General features: G+C 44.3%; 1 protein-coding gene across 2 annotated transcripts in view; it reads left to right on the top strand.

Annotated features, from left to right (window-relative positions):
• The window catches only part of SUSD6 (sushi domain containing 6), a 104,019-nt gene that overhangs the window by 21,731 nt on the left and 70,024 nt on the right, over positions 1-12,264 (top strand). The gene's annotated exons all lie outside the window — the stretch shown is intronic.

The raw sequence follows: 12,264 nt of genomic DNA on the forward strand, positions 1-12,264 counted from the left end.
AATACTTTGTGGAGTAGCCAGAGTCTGCTATGTGACGGATGCTAAGAAAACCAGCAAGAACTGTCTCTTGCCCTGACAGATTTCTGAATGGAGTTTATTTTCTGTTCTTCCCTGATCCTTGGCCTCTCTCCCCGACCTTATCCTGCCACCCCCCATCTAGCATGCTTGCTTCAACATTCCTGCCCCAGAAGGAATGTTCCGTCTTTCCATCCTCATACTTACTCAGCCCTCAAAGTTTTCAGGTCAGATCTCCTTTCTTTCCTTTTTAAGGCCCTCTTTGATTATCTTAGTTCAGATTAATTTCCTTTTTTCCAATTTTTTCATTATTTTGTTCGTAACTCACAAATAGCTGCAGCTTATTCTTCCTTATGTTCTATTCATTCATATCTCACTGGTTAGCATTTTATTGCACCCATATAGAATACTGAAGTAGATATGCTTGCCTTATTGTGTGTCTTGATTGTTTGCTGTCTGGGTTTGCAGCCTCCTCAATTCCATTGAAGTTCTTGGTAGGCTGGGGATTGTGCCTTCTTTGCATTTTAAAGCTGTGTATAGAAGATTGTCAGGAAATGATGATACATAGAATAAACAAATGTGAACCGTTGGAGGTGGAAGGCGGCCTGATAGTACTTTGGGAGTGTGGTTCCCAGTCGTATTTTAGGTGGCCTGGAGCACAGCAGGGGCTGGAGGCTGGGGACCATCCAGTTTTAGGACTGTGGTAACCAAGACCTGAGAGAAACTGGAAAGGTCAGGAAGGGTCAGTCTTGTCTCCCAAGAGTTTGTATTATCATGGGATTCTCATGAAACTCTGGTTCATGTGGAAAATGTGCTTATCCTAGAAGTTGACTAACTACGGTTCTTGGGGAATGATGGTGAGGCCAGATGCCTCTGTTTGATCCAGGTTCTCTGCATGGTGAATCACCCCAGAAGGAGGGTGTGAAAGGTGCCTGGCCACAGTGAAGCTTATAGCTTCAGGGGATGAACTCTTGGGAGCAATGGTAAGCAGACCTGTCAGACTGAGGATTTGATTTATTTGTATTACTGGCATTTGTATTGATTTTTCTGGGGAGTTTGGGGATTTGAATGTATTTTGCAAATACAAACATTTTCTTTTGTCATGTCACTGATGTGGTTTATAGGCTTATGTTGCATTTTTGCTTTGAATAATAGCATCTTGCATGAAATTAAAAGCAGTATCCTCCACTTCTGACTTGGTAGGGCTTTAAGCATCATGCTCGCTTTTCCCCTCCATCTCCCTTTCATTTCTTAGATCCACCTGGGACTGTGAAACAGGTTGGTAACATCTGTGGGCTAGGACGGTTTCAGCCAGCTAAATTCCCTGTTACATAGTTTAGATTTATGAGGCACATCTAAATTTACTGGAATTCTAGATAGGAAGTGTGGTTGCAAAGGCAAAACTCATGTGATCGTAGCTTGTATGAAAATAGAAGCAGCTGGAATTTTTTTCTCGCAAACTTTATGCAAAACATGTCTTTATATCTTTTATTTTTGGTAAATGGATTTTGGGGTGGCATCCCCACTACTGTTGGGATGAAGGGATATAACAAGCCAATTTGAGATTTCACAGAATCCTGAGCCTTTGAAAAATGCTGTTGCTTTTGAAAAGTAATAAGTATAGAAGCCAGGCCGCCTTTTTCAGATTTATACCCTCTTCGCATTCTATTCTCAACTAGTAAATACTGTGGCCTCAGTTTGCCTAAAAAGATAATGGCTTAAGTTTATTTAAATGTCGGCAGTAGTTTGGTAATAAATTAAGTCCTTTGATGATGATGATGATGATGATAATGTTGATGATGATGGAGGACACTCAGTAGCAGTGTACTGAGTTGTGGACTAGTTCTTTCTAAGGCTCCCAGGAAGAAAATTGCTAACTCACTTTATATGTGAAGGCCTTAGTGTCAGGTAGAGGAGGAAGCAGCTGTGGAGTCATCTGGCCAAAGGCACACTTTAGAGAAGGACTTTGGATGAAGTCGTGTGTTTTCTTTTTGGAATAGGGTGTATTGCTTCTTTTGAGAAGGCCTTTTACAATAGTACAATAGTTCCTCTGGAACTCATAGCAGGATTCTTTTTCCACCCTCTTCTATATTTACAGCTGCTTTTCCCCTAGGGGAGCATTCATCTGTTTTAAAAAGCAGAGAAAACAAGAAGTTCTCTCAAACAGTGAGGTTTGGAAATCAGAACTGTACTTATTTGCCTTTCAGGAGGACATATTCTAAAGGGTTGTTGTTTGGGTGGAAGAGAAGGAAGTCATCTCCTCTGCCCCCACTCCAACCAAGGCACACCACACACACACTCATATTCACCTCCACCCAGAGGTTCCTTGTGGCAGATGTGAAGGAGTTTAGAACACAGGGTTCCCTTTATAACCCCTTTGTTGTACGAGACCAAACATGGCTTTTCAGCCCCAGAGTAAACTTTTTCTGGCAGGCCACTTTCTTGCCCTTCATATCCGTGTCTAGGGCCCTGGGCTGGCATTGGCTCTGAAGGCCAGGGCCAGCCTTTGGGGATTGCACTTGAGCATGTGGTCAGGGACAGCATCTGAGGGCATTTTGGACAGGAAAGATTTCTGATTATTAGGATGTTTTCATCACACCTGTGCTTCAGGGTCATAGAACTGAGGATTGACAGGGACTGAGATGAATTTAGTAAGTTGGTTTAACCCCAGTGCCTCTTAGTCTCTTTCTGCAGAGTTTCTAGTCAGCTAGTGGGTGTTGACATGCATCTTTGTTTTACTATGAGAAGAGGAAGAATTGTGCCTTAGCAGTTGAATAACTGTGCCTTCTATTTAGATTCTGTGGAGGGTTACACTCAAAGCTAATGAGTGCTTTCTTCCACTCTGCACACACTCCTGCTGCCTGGAGTGGGCGGCAGGCTGGAGGACCGCAATAGAGCAAGTACTGTTGCTGTTGAAGGCATAGATGGAGGTGACGGTAAGGGCAGCTAAGCCCTGAAATTCCAGTGGCTCAGACCCTGGCTGATGGCTTACCTCCTGAGGTGAGACCAAGAGGAAGGCCTTCAGCTTCCCTGAAATGAGTGCTTCTCACAGCTAAGGTAGTGTGACCAGCCAGGGGTGGGGACGGGCTTCCTGGGGAAGAGGGTGGGAGAGCCTTAATTAAGCCTGCCTGGTTTGGCAGTACCTCAGACTCGCCTCCTGTTTCTGTGTTGGCTGATAATTTCCTTCAGCTCTAAGAACAACTCTTCATTTCCAGGGGGAACCCATTGTTGCCAGCACACACTCACAGAGCCTATCCCCGGTACTGCTGTGTGTGCTTTCTGCCTCCTTTCCAGAAGAGGCAGGTAGCCACTCTTTTTTTCTTATGAGCTGTTCCTGCCTCGTTGGAGCTCCTGGAGACTAGTGCTGCTGGACCTCTAATCTGGCAGAGGCCTGGATGAGAGCCATTTCTTGGGTTCTCAGAACAGACCTAGCCTAGTGGAGAACAGTCCTGGGGCTGCCACTGTGTCCAAAAGCACTCAGTCAGTGGTCAGATTCTGATTGCGAGATATATGAGGGAACTTTGGTGAGTTAGGAGAATGGGGTTCTGGTTCAGCCATTCTCTGAAGAAGTCATGATCCTTTGATAGGCCTCAGTTTTCCCCTCCTAAAATGGGTAGATTGGACTTTATAAGATGATCCCAGACTTCCTTTAGACAGTAATGTGTTAGGATTCCATGACAAACCCAGGAGTCTGTCCCTGGTGTAGGTGACCAAGGTTGGCAAAGGCTGGGACAGAAAGCTTGCAGTTCCCAGTTCTCTTTTGCCTCCCAGCTTTTTGATGTTTCTTCTCCTTGGAATGCCCCACACTCCCTGTACCCACCTCTTTCTGCTCTGTCCGGCTAATACCTTCCTAAAGCCAGGTATCAGCTTAGACTACCGCTTGCCCCATACTTGTGTAGGCGCCTCTCCTTGGTGCTGCCATTACACCCTGTGCTCAGCACTTACCCCACTGTATTACTGTCTGTTTCCTTGTTCTTCCTGACCTTATCTGAGCTTCTTGAGGGCAGAGACTGTCTGCCATCACCACTGTATCCCTCATTACTGGTGCAGCGCCTGGGATGTGGTATATACACAGCAAATGTTGAAGGAATGAATGTCCCCCACTAACCAGGGTCAGCATACCCCAGTGCACTCTGGGAACTGTTCTCTGACCCTCTCCACCCTTACCCTGCCTAAGGCTCTCTTTTTCTGAGCTGTGTGTGGGTGTTGGAGAGCCTTGGATAATGCTGAGTTGTTTTTGAAGTGTGTCTCATTGTGGCAAAGCATTGGGTGATGTTGCCATCCCCACCCCCAGGGTACGCTTGCAAGAATTGCTTCCACCAGGGATGGGCGTTGACTTTGCCCTGCTCCTCCTCATCTCCAGCCCTGGGGGAGGAGCAGGCAAGCATGTGCAGATTGCTGTCCTCTGCCCAGCTGCCTGGGGCTGGGCCATCTGCTGCTTGTGACAGCGGGTGGGGTGAGAGGGGTGAGTGACCTGTGCAGGGGAGGGAGTGTGGGGTGAGCAGCAGCCTAGTCTCCTTCAGTGCACTGACTGTGTGACAGAGTTCAGCCCCCCTTCTCCCCACGTCCTGTCTTCTTTTCCAGTTCTTTGTTATGCTATGCTTCATCCAGGTCTTGGTTTTGTTCCAGCTGCTGCCCCCCAGCACTCTGCTAGGAGAACTCTTGCTGTGTTTTTGTTATCTCTGTGTGTGCTTTGCCCTTTTGCCCATGCCTCCAAGAATCTTTATGTTACATAAGACAGCAGCAGCAAAAAACAGAAACAAAAACAAAAAATGTTAGAAACGAAACTTTGGACCGTTGTTGTTCTCTGTTCAGATGCAAATGATGAATCTCTTTCCATCAGAGTTTGTACTTTTGTGTTCACCACCCCGTTTTCCATCCCTCCTCCTGGGGAGCCTTTGAATGGCAGGGATGGGCTGAATCACTCACTTGGAAGGACTGTAATTTAGCTTGTGCTTCAAACCTTGCCTCTTTCTGACCTTGTATGGACCTAAGAGAGACGCAAAAAGGAAGTAACCTACCCCCGTCACTCTTGGTGTGGGTTTGAAGGTTCTGAACTGGGGTGGGGAGGGGAGTGTGAGAGAGTGTGTGTGTGTGTGTGTGTGTGTGTGTGTGTGTGTGTGTATAAACTGCAAGGAGATGGGATTGGCGGATGAGAATTGTGGACAGTCTTAAAAGCCACCTTTACCAAAATGAAGATGTGACATAGCAGGGACTAGAAGGACAGCATGCCCTAACCAGGACTTCCCAAACTTTAACATGCATATGAATCACCTGGGGAACCTTACTACAATGCAGATTCTGATTCAGTAGATCTGGGATGAGGGCTGAAATTCCTCATTTCTAACAAGCTCCCAGGTGCTGCCAGTGCTGCCCTTAATGGACCATACTTTGAATAGTAAGGCTCTGTTCCTCCTATTCCACCTTTTAATAGTTGATTTAAAAGATTGACCTAGGGAAGGCAAGACAGGGACTAGTCAGGACTTGCATATTTTAAACCCAAGGCTCTGGGCTGGCCTCTCAGCCAGTGTCTATAGAGCCTTATAGGCAAGTCCCTCTTGTCTAAGCTCCTGGCTTCTCTGAGCTCCTTTGGTCCAGTTTGGTTTCCAAGGTATAAGAGCTACAGCCCTTCGGAGGGTGTGTGTGCATACTCACAACAAGATTGGGTCCTTGCCCCTTTCTCTTTGGATTATTAGAAATAGATAAGGCCAAACCTAGCATTTAAAATAGAAGTTTACAGCTGAAAGAACTTTTAATCTTTTCCAGTCTATTTTACTGAGGGGGAAATGGGCCCAGAAAGCTTTTGTTAAATGTCCAGAATCACAGCTAGGGGCAGAGCTGGGATGAAAAACCAGATACCTTAATTCCCAAGCCCCTCTCTGAGGGAGTATAAATCTGAGTTAGAGATGAGAGAATCAGAATGTTGGTTTGGGGACATGCTGATTGAACAAAAAGGCTTTCCAGTGGTTTGGGGGAATTTTGCACCACATGAACAACTAAGGTAGATCAGCTGACATCTCGGCAGCCCATCGTTTATTCACTTAGGCCAGGGCTTTTAGCTGCAGCACCCCTGACTTTGGATCAAGTGATTCTTTGTTGCATGGGGTTGTCCTGTGCATTGTGGGATGTTTAGTTGACATCCGTTGCTCTACCCATTAGATACCAGTAGCACCTTACCCCCAAGTTGTGACAATCAAAAATGCCTCTAGACATTGCCAAATGGGGGAGGTGGCACAAAATTGTTCCCAGTTGAGAAACCACTGGTTCAGGCAACTAGTATTTTGGGGAAGAGATTCCCTCTGGGGCACCTACACTGGGTTTTTTTTTTTTTTTTTTTTTTGGAGTGTATGTTAATCTCAGATTATAAAGGAAGCGTGGGGTCCCAGCCTTCCTGGGAGTTTATTTACAGTTTAGTTTATAGTTTAGTGGGGGAGGGGGGAACCACAAAACTATTAACTGTAGACTCCCAGGAAAGCTCCCACCTTAATGCCTCCTCCAGGATGTGTAGAGACCCAGGCTGGACTCAGAAGAATGTGGTGCAAGCCCAGGGTGCTTAATGAGGAAGATATTTTGCTGTCCTGGGCTGGATTGCGTAGCTAAGAACTGAGTAACTATCTTTCACTTACTCCTTAGGAGAATTCTTCCATTCTGAAAAAAAATTTTATATATATATATACACACACACACACAATATATACATAAAATATATATATTTGGAGACAAGATCTCACTCTGTCACCTGGGTTGGAGTGCAGTGACACAATCATAGCTTATTGTAACCTTGAACTCCTTGGCTTAAGTGATTTCTCCTGTCTCAGTTTCCCGAGTAGCCAGGACTACAGGTGTACACCACCACACCTGGCTGATTTTCTTTTTGTTTATTGTAGAGACAGGGTCTCGCTGTGTTGCCCAGGTGGTTTCAAACTCCTGACCTTGAGTGATCCCTCCGCCTCAGCCTCCCAAAGCACTGGGATTACAGGCATGAACCACTGCACCTGGTGTGAAAAATAAATTTTATCTGAATTTGTAGAGGGCAGTCAGACACATTAACCAACAAATGTCTACCCTTGAATTGAGAGAGACAAACTCAAGCCTGACATTGGTAGATTAACTCCTTATTTTTTATTTCTACTTTGATTTTATTCTGATATGGGTTGAATCTTCTGATAGCTTTTCCTGTCTGTTTTCTAGTGTGTTAAGTGATTATTGCTATAAGACTGGAACTATCGTCTGTAATGTTCTGAGGACATAGGTATAAAACGTCGGTAAATGCCCTTTTTAGATGTGAGCCTAAGAAAGGGTTTTGTTTTGTTTTGTTTTGTTTTTTGACACGGAGTCTGGCTCTGTCGCCCAGGCCGGAGTGAGTGGCGCGATCTTGGCTCACTGCAAGCTCCGCCTCCCAGGTTACCACCATTCCCCTGCCTCAGCCTCCAGAGCAGCTGGGACTACAGGCGCCACCACCACGCCCGGCTAATTTTTTGTATTTTTAGTAGAGATGGGGTTTCACTGTGTTAGCCAGGATGGTCTCGATCTCCTGACCTCATGATCCGCCCGCCTCGGCCTCCCAAAGTGCTGGGATTTCAGGCGTGAGCCACCGCGCCCGGCCTAGAAAGGGTTTTTATCCATTTTCAGTTTTCAGAGGATACTGTACTTGCAGATGTTTTAAGGCCACAGAGTTCGCACCTTGTCCTCAACACTAGGCCTTCCTAAATATTATTCCAGTGCACAAAAAGCATTAGTGATGGAATAGAGCCTCCATTGCCTCCTGGCTTGCATCATTCCTGACACTGAATCTGTTGTAATTCTTTGCTCCTTTGTCTGCCATGTGTCTAATTTTCCCTGGCACATGGCTACTTTTAGGACTTTCTTTATCTCTATTTTTTTTTAACATTTCAATTATGATGTACCTTGTGTTTTCTTTTTGTGTTTCTTCTTCTTCTTGGGGTTTGATGAGCTTCTTGTATCTGTTTGTGTATAATTTTCATATAATTTGGAAAATTTGGGGCATGCTTTTCTCAGTATTGTTTCTGTGCCTTGCTACCTCTCTCCAGCCATTACTCCTGTTCTATTAGGCTGCTTGTTATGTCCCACAGTTCACTGATGTTCTGTTCTTTTTCTTTTTTTTTTTTTTTAATTTTTTTTAAGTCTTTTATTCTCAGTATATAATTTTGGATAATTTCTTTTGCAAATTATTTTTTCTTCTGCATTGTCTAATCTGCAGTTAATCCTATCCTGTGTACTTTTTATTTCAGATATTGGTATTTTTCTCTCTAGAAGTTCAATTTGAATATTTGAATCTTTATTTTTTTTGAGACAGGGTCTTGCTCTGCCACCCAGGCTGGAGTGCAGTGCCACTGTCGTAGCTCGTTGCAGCCTCAACCTCCTGGGCTCAAGCAGTCCTCCCACTTCAGTCTCCTGAGTAGCTGAGATTACAGGTGCATGCCACCACACCCAGATAATTAAAAAAAATTTTTTTTTGTAGAGAGGAGGGGGTAATCCTTTGTTGCCCAGGCTAGTCTCAAACTCCTGGAATCAAGAGATCCTCCTACCTTGGCCTCCCAAAGTGCTGGGGTTACAGGCACAAGCCACTGTGCCTAGTCACTTCAAATCTTCCTTACGGCTTTTCTCTCTTCATCATGCTCATGCCTTCTTCTCTCTTGAACACATGGAGTATATTTATAATAGAGATTTAACATCCTTGTCTATTCTGTCATCTCTGTCATTTCTTGATCTGTTTCTGTTGATTATTCTCCTAGTTTTGGCTCATATCTTTCTGGGCTTTATTTTGCATGCCTGTTAATTTTTTATTGAAAGCCAGTCGTAGTTTTACCTTACTGGGTGCTGGAACTATTTGTATTTTTAAAAATACTTTTGGGCTTTGTTCTCAGGAACAGTTCAGTTACTTGGAATTGGTTTGATCCTTTCATGGCTTACTTTTAAGCTTTGTTAGGCTGAGTCCAGAATAGCTAAGATAACTAAGCTGGTCCCACTTGGAGGCAAAACCCTTCTGAAGATACACAGTGCCCTGTGTATTAGAAGACTTTCCTGCCTTGGCTGGTGGGAGCATGTATTAGTCTGTTTTCACACTGCTGATAAAGACATACTCAAAACTGGGAAGAAAAAGAGGTTTGATTGGACTTATAGTTCCACATGGCTGGGGAGGCCTCAGAATCATGGCAGGAGGTGAAAGGCACATCTTACATGGTGGCAGCAAGAGAAAATGAGGAAGAAGCAAAAGTGGGAACCCTTGATAAACCCATCAAATCTTGTGAGAATTATTCACTATCATGAGAATAGCATGGGAAAGACCAGCACCCGTGATTCAATTACCGCCCCCCCCAGGTCCCTCCCACAACACATGGGAATTCTGGGAGATATAATTCAAGTTGAGATTTGGGTGGGGACACAGCCAAACCATATCAGAGCATGAACTATTTCTGGCTCTGAGTGAGTTCTAGGGGTTGTGCCACCCACTTCTTTGTGACCATTGTTTTCCCACCCTTGCTAGTTTCCTCACAGGCATGCACACATCAGTACTTAGCCCAAAACTCAAAGGGGTCCATCTGCAGGTGTTTGTTGGTTTTGCTCTTTGCAGCTCTCTCCTTTTCAATTAATTTGCTCTGCAAATTCTAGCCACCTGGACCTCTCCAAATTTCCAACTCTGTTTTTTTCAACTGAGATTGTTGAACTCTTTCAGGTTTCTCTGCCCTACCCTATGGCCTGGAAACTCTCAAGGGAGTTAAGTGGGGCAGTAGTAGGGCTCACTGCGTTTTTTTCCCACATATCTCAAGGATTACTGCCCTGTGCTGCCTGTTGTCCAGTGTCTGAAAACCGTTATTTTATGTGGTTTTTCAGTTGTTTAGGGAAGGAGAATAAATTGAGTCCCCGTTATTCCATCATGACTAGAGGTAGATATTCCTCGGCTGTCCCTCCAATCAGGTGTTAGCCTTGGATGTCATTTTCCTTCTGTGTTCACTTATTGAAACATGGATCATTTAGACAAATCTTATGGTAATTCAGTTAGATTCACATCATGTCAAGTTGCCAAACATTTAGCACCTGCTATGTCCAAAAGAATGACATGGCCAGTATCTTGCTGAATGTGGTATAATCTGTAACTTTACCTGTATTCTAATGCTGCACCTTCTAGCAGAAGATTCTGTGCAACTAGACATGCACGTGACATAGATACACTTTGAGTCTTCTTCCTGTACCTCCTGATCATAGTCCCATTAAACCTGGGCAAACAACTGAACTAACTAGTCACAATTGGTGAGCAAACAGCCGGTGCTTGGCTGTCTGCCTATTCATGAGTCAGACCCAGACAGCCCTGTGCGGGGAGGAAAGAGAGCATTAAGTCTCTGTGTGTGGGTGGTCACCTCCATTTTACCTGGCCTTATTCTGTGCCAGATACTATATTCAATTTCAAAAATGTGTGACTCATTGACTCTGTAATTCCATGAAGTATAGGTCTATTACCTCAATGTTATATGTGACAAACAGAGGCTCACAACAGTAAAGCAGCATACCTAGGCCCTGTGAGAAGCTAGAGGCAGAGTCAGGATTTGAATTCCCTTTTGTGCGACTCCAGAGACTATGTACTATTCACTAGACTACATTGATTGACCCTATAATTTTCTCTGTCACTTCCCTCTTCTGGACTCCAGCTTATCTTCCTGTTTTATCTTTGACACGTTGGCTGTATATCTCCCTTGACTTTTCACTTTGTACCTCATGTTGTGATTATTTGTGTTTGTGTCATATATATACACAATATACAGTAGACTGTAAACTCTTAAGGGCGTATGCTTCCTTCCCGTCTTTGTACGTCTCAAGGAATCTTGTACCTGTAGGTGCCCAATGTATGTGTTGAATAGTCACTGAGTTCCTTAAGAAAGAAGTGTGTTAGGAATGAGTTCAGAAACCCTGTCTGGAGGGAAATATCAAATTCCCTCATTAATTTGTGATGTTTCTTCTTCATCTTCTCTGTGTTTGTCATAATCCCTTTTACCATATTCCAGAATGTTGCCTGAATTAATTAATTAATTAATTATGTCCGGGCGCAGTGGCTCACACCTGTAATCCCAGCACTTTGGTAGGCTGAGGTGGGTGGATCACGAGGTCAAGAGATCGAGACCATCGTGGCCAGCATGGTGAAACCCTGTCTTTACTAAAAATACAAAAATTAGCTGGGCATGGGGGCCTATAGTCCCAGCTACTCGGGAGGCTGAGGCAGGAGAATTGCTTGAAGCAGGGAGGTGGAGCTTGCTGTGAGCCGAGATTATGCCACTGCACTCCATCCTTGCGACAGAGTGAGACTCCGTCTCAAAAAAAAAAAAAAATTTTTCTCAGGATGTGTTCTCATCTGATTTGCCTGGATTTTATAAAGTTATTTGTTTGGTGCCTTTGCTTGAACTTTGACTAATTTGTGATTACTTTTGGAATCTCTATTTGGACAGTTGAAGGACTCTCCTTTATGTGAATTAGTTTAAGCAAATTCCTTCTTGATTCCTGACTTAGGGCCCCACATGCAAGGAACTGGAAGTATGACTAGGACTAGAACTAGAATATATAGGCCTTGGCAGAGGGACTTTGTACAATTAGAAGGTGATGTAAGGGTGGGTATAGGTGGTGGCAGGGGCATGGGGCTAATCAAAGAGAAGGAAGAGTGGGCAAGTTCCTACTTCTCATTTTTGTTTGTACCTCACAGTCTAACCTTGACAGCTTACAGGAAGTTTGGGTAATTTATGATGAAGAGGACGGGAGGAATCATGATTTGGTTATAAATTAGGAGGCTTCCTGGAAGTTACACAAGATGGAGAACATTTGGAGCCAGAAAACAGGATCTTGTTTGGCTTGAGTGTGCACCTCATTGGGGCTGCTAAGCTTCATTAGATGGAGGTGAAGACTTGTCCCTGGAATCCTAAACCTGAAACTCAGGGAAGAAACTCAGGTTACTTTCTGAGTAGAAAGGAGGGAAATGGCAAAAACTGGGACCATATGTATGGAGAAACTTAAGGCCTCAGATGTATTAGGGAAGGTCACCTCTTTGGCCCTGCCACTAGGCTATTTTTTTCCATTCATTAATCCTATGGAAGAGGTAGCAATTTCAGGGGAGGGGATGGTGGGGTAGAGAGACTTTGTTGTTGATGAACAACTAAGGAAGCAGGAAACTCTTTAAGCTGTCTGCCCAACTTCTACGTAACTTTTGCTAAACATAGAGTATGGAAGTGTTAGTTCAGAGAGACT

Source organism: Macaca fascicularis, chromosome 7 (genome assembly GCF_037993035.2).
Source record: "Macaca fascicularis isolate 582-1 chromosome 7, T2T-MFA8v1.1".
NCBI lineage: Eukaryota > Metazoa > Chordata > Mammalia > Primates > Cercopithecidae > Macaca > Macaca fascicularis.